This window comes from Panulirus ornatus, chromosome 19 (genome assembly GCF_036320965.1).
Source record: "Panulirus ornatus isolate Po-2019 chromosome 19, ASM3632096v1, whole genome shotgun sequence".
Classification (NCBI taxonomy): domain Eukaryota; kingdom Metazoa; phylum Arthropoda; class Malacostraca; order Decapoda; family Palinuridae; genus Panulirus; species Panulirus ornatus.
The window spans coordinates 62,271,020-62,276,019 of NC_092242.1; the positions used below are offsets into that span (position 1 = coordinate 62,271,020).

General features: G+C 45.5%; 1 protein-coding gene across 1 annotated transcript in view; it reads right to left on the bottom strand.

The window, feature by feature from the left end:
* Positions 1-5,000, bottom strand: part of LOC139755571 (lachesin-like) — a 162,569-nt gene that overhangs the window by 78,725 nt on the left and 78,844 nt on the right. The gene's annotated exons all lie outside the window — the stretch shown is intronic.

Consider the following 5,000-nt stretch of genomic DNA (forward strand, 5'->3'; position numbering starts at 1 on the left):
AACTCGTTGTAAAAGCTAATTGGTTGAGGGAAAACGGGTCATGGGCTGAAGGTCAAAATCAGCCTACTTTTGTTTTCACGAAGGAGTCCTTGGCTTTGTCAATGCAAAGTTTTCCTAAATTGACAAGCAAGAAAAATGAAGATTTAGGAGAAAGAGAAAGAGAAAGAGTGTGTGTGTGTTTCGTGGCTCGATATGTGTGATATGTGTGATGTGTGTGATATGTGTGTGATATGTGTGTGATATTACAGGCACGAGGGCAAGAGCCTTCAAGCTATGATTGGGTGGGGTGGATGATGATGATTAGCACACGAAGGGATACAGGACTCCATCCCAGTTGAGGTAATGATTGCTGCAGGGGGTCAGCCAGCACAGCTGGTAGCACCACCCATGCCAGCGAAGCAGTATTGGTTCCAAGGAGAGTCAGTGTGGTAGGACCCCTGAACTCCTCCCTCCTTGAGTGACAGAGTTGGGGTTTTGGATTGGGTGCGAGAGGTGGTTGTGGCCAGATGGAAGTGACAGAGACAAGATTGTGATCACAGGGCCTTACGAAGGGCCTCAATAGTGCATATTTGGTTGGTGGTGGGTGGGAGTTCGAAGGTAAAGTCGAGCGTGTTGAGAGGATGGACATGAAGATTGGGAACTCATGCTGGGAGTTTATCTGCTCCAATCGTTAGGGATGGAATCGGTTATATAAGGACTTGACTCCACGGGGATCATCTCAAGTAAAGCGTATCCAATCTCTGTTGTGTACGTTGGAATCCCCTGCATAGAGGATTTGAACGGATGGGTGCGAGGAAAACACACACCGCTTCTGAGCAGAAGGGGTCAGATAGCGAGATGATTTATATATAGCTTGAGGAAACGGAAGATCAAAGTTATAGTTAAAGACATTTTGAACCAAATGGATTCAGAACTAGGAGACTCAAGGTCCACTAAGCGAGCAGAGGGTGATGTTTTTTTTATGCTTTACGGTAAGTAGAAAGAGTATTTCTGGGGCGGGAAAATAGTGGTCGAGGTTAAAGTTAAAGATTTGATAACGTAGAGGAGAGGCGGTCTCGAACAGCTGGGTTTCAGGGAGATGAAGCAATCTAGGGGAAGGGAGAGAGGCAGGTGGTGTTCAACAGTACGAAAAGGTTGTAGCTATGAATAAAAGACCCGAGTCTGGAGCCAACGTAGTCATAGATATTGACATGTTAGAAAACGACATAAGCAAGACAGTGGATCACCTTCAAGAAATGAATAACTCAGCCCCTTGGCGGGATGGTATTGCCACCATCTCCATAATGAAGCCCAGATCATCAACAGAAAGATCGAAGATGTTATTGATGAAACATAAGACGAGACAACCAAAAAAAAGAAAAAACAGACGAGCAGACGTCAACATAATGGCGTATGTGACGTCAGTACACAGTGTAAGACTCTTTGGCAACACCAAGGCACTCCGGGCCAGTTTATTTGCCATCACGTTATAATGAAAGTCTTTGCAAGCGTGGTGCAAGGACGCATCATACTGGAACATTTCATAAACAGCATGCAAACACATTCATCGAATTCATATCTACGCTAAAGTTACATTTTGCTCTGAAGGCCAACATGGATTTGTGTCAAGGAAAAATTGCACAAACGCAATTATTAGCTCACGGCAAGACCATCTGTGAAACTATCCCGATCGTTTTTGATAAAGTTTCTGACAAAATGAACTACAGGATTGTACTGGATAAAGTAGTGAAACAAAACATCAAAAGTATAAGAGGCAAAGCATCAAAAGTATAAGAGGAACAATAATAGAAACATGAATCGGTGTCTAATGAAGTGGGTTTTCTATCAAGGAAGCCCACAAAGAGCGATTTAAGCCTCATATCTGAATAATAATAATGATATCAGACGTTGACAGAGAAGAAAATCAAGTTATAATGCTTCGTTGATCACACTAAAACAAGCATAATGATGTAGGTTTGGAAGCTGACCAGAAAGAGATGCTAAAAAGACGCAGATATAGTCTTACAGATGAACAAGAAAAAACTGATTCAATTTAACGAAGAGAGATTTAAGCAGGTAAATCATGGAACAGCTAACAATATATCACAGACACCGCCCAGAGACCCAACAGGAAAAAATATCGTGAGTGAAGCAAGCGTCAAAAAACGTCGGAGTCATTTCAAATGAAAAATTAGAATTCAAAAAGCACCATTTTGATACAGCACTATAGAGCCAAGTGATGAGTAGTATGATAATGAGAACTTGCACAATAAGACAAAAGAGAAAAACTGTATATCAGAGAATTCAGAAACACTTCACAGACATAAGTTAGGGAATGATATTAACGAACTATCATAACAGGTTGAAGCAAACTCAGTGTATATACTCCGTGAAGAAGGTGCTATTCAGTTGTACACAATTGGTGGCATATTCAAAGCATCATGAGCAATGTACTCAGTCTGAAAGCTCAAGTTTATCACCAGGTTAGGACATATGTACGGGACAGATAAAGATCCGTGTAACAGAAACCTCTGTATATGGTTATAAACACTCCCAGATGAACAGAGTATTGGAGGTAAAAGTGTGTTTTGGGCAGGACGTTATCAAACATACAAGATATTCGGTGAGCGCTACGTGCTCTCTCTCTCTCTCTCTCTCTCTCTCTCTCTCTCTCTCTCTCTCTCTCTCTCTCTCTCTCTCTCTCTCTCTCTCTCTCTCTCTCTCTCTCTCTCTCTCTCTCTCTCTCCTCCACAGCATCTTCATTCACTACCCCACCTTCCCCCACACCTTCCTTCCTACACCTCCCCACCCCACCCATGTTTTGAAAAATGAGGGGCAGCATCCTTCATTATTCACGCCAGGGTATGTGAAAGGGCTACAGCAGGAGAGGAAGACACATATGCCGTTCTTGTCCTAATGCCAGAGGCTGATGGCAGCGCACACCCCCCCCCCCCCCCATCCATCCCTCCCCCACCCCCGCCACCTTCGCCTCCCCTACTGTACCTTGGCTGAAGCGAGGTCCTCTCAGAGTTCTCTCTCTCTCTCTCTCTCTCTCTCTCTCTCTCTCTCTCTCTCTCTCTCTCTCTCTCTCTCTCTCTCTCTCTCTCTCTCTCTCTCTCTCTCTCTCTCTCTCTCTCTCTCTCTCTCTCTCTTTGCGAAACGCACTTAGACACACAATCACATAGACACACAGACCAACAGGCAGATAGGTAGACACACAGATAAACAGATAGATAGTTGTATAGGAAAATATAGATAGATAAAGATAGACAATTGTTAGCAAGCGGGAGATCACCCTCGACGAGTCTGTGTCACCGTCAGTGGACGGGAAAGAACACAGCGTAGTCGAGAACCTCGCCCCAAGGGAGCCCACCTTACCCTGCTCCAGGGTGCAACGTAAACTCGAAGCTGCAGTCGCCCATTAAAAGGGTCTATAGCTTATATAATAATCATGATAATATAATAATGATAATGATAATAATAATGATAATGATGATAATGATAATGATAATGATAATGATGATAATAATGATTATAATAATAATGATGATAATGATAATAAAAGTAACAATGATATCAGTAATGATGATAATAACGATAATGATAATGATAATAATAATAATAAAAATAATGATAATGATAATAATAATGATAATAATAATAATAATAACATTAATGATAATGATACTGAAATTTGAGGAGAAACTGAAGGAAGAGGTAAGAATGAGAGACATTGAAACTTGAGGAGAAACTGAAGGAAGTTGAAAGGATGAGAGACATTGAAACTCGAGATATATATATATATATATATATATATATATATATATATATATATATATATAGAGAGAGAGAGAGAGAGAGAGAGAGAGAGAGAGAGAGAGAGAGAGAGGGAACTTTAGGGAGGTGAGGATTGTGGGAGATATTTTGAAGTAAGAGAAGATATGCAAATGAGGAGTGAGAAAGGAGAAAGGGGTATAATAAGGAGAGGAGAGCCCAGCAGATCAATGTCTTCCGGCGCTAGTAAGCGTCTTCCACGCCAGGGAGAACCAACTGCACAAATAACCAACTGGAATGTCCCAGTCTGCATGCTGGGGGTCCACGCTGGGTGCTGAGGGGTCTGTGTTGGGTGCTGAGGGTCTGTGTTGGGTGCTGAGGGCCTGTGTTGGGTGCTGAGGGTCTGTGTTGGGTGCTGGGGTGCCGTGTTGGGTGCTGAGGGTCTGTGTTGGGTGCTGAGGGCCTGTGTTGGGTGCTGAGGGCCTGTGTTGGGTGCTGAGGGCCTGTGTTGGGTGCTGAGGGGTCTGTGTTGGGTGCTGAGGGCCTGTGTTGGGTGCTGAGGGTCTGTGTTGGGTGCTGAGGGCCTGTGTTGGGTGCTGAGGGTCTGTGTTGGGTGCTGGGGTGCCGTGTTGGGTGCTGAGGGTCTGTGTTGGGTGCTGAGGGGTCTGTGTTGGGTGCTGAGGGTCTGTGTTGGGTGCTGAGGGTCTGTGTTGGGTGCTGGGGGCCTGTGTTGGGTGCTGAGGGTCTGTGTTGGGTGCTGGGGGCCTGTGTTGGGTGCTGAGGGTCTGTGTTGGGTGCTGGGGTGCCGTGTTGGGTGCTGAGGGTCTGTGTTGGGTGCTGAGGGTCTGTGTTGGGTGCTGAGGGCCTGTGTTGGGTGCTGAGGGCCTATGTTGGGTGCTGGGGGGCCGTGTTGGGTGCTGAGGGTCTGTGTTGGGTGCTGAGGGTCTGTGTTGGGTGCTGAGGGGTCTGTGTTGGGTGCTGAGGGTCTGTATGGTGTGCTGAGGGGTCTGTGTTGGATGTGAGGGTCTGTGTTGGGTGCTGAGGGGTCTGTGTTGGATGTGAGGGTCTGTGTTGGGTGCTGAGGGTCTGTGTTGGATGTGAGGGTCTGTGTTGGGTGCTGAGGGGTCTGTGTTGGATTCTGGGGTACTATGTTGGTTGCTGGGGACTATGTTGGATGCTACAGAACTGTTGTGGGAACTGGGAACTGGGCTTGGTGCCGGAGGGAACTGTGTTGGGTATTGGGGATC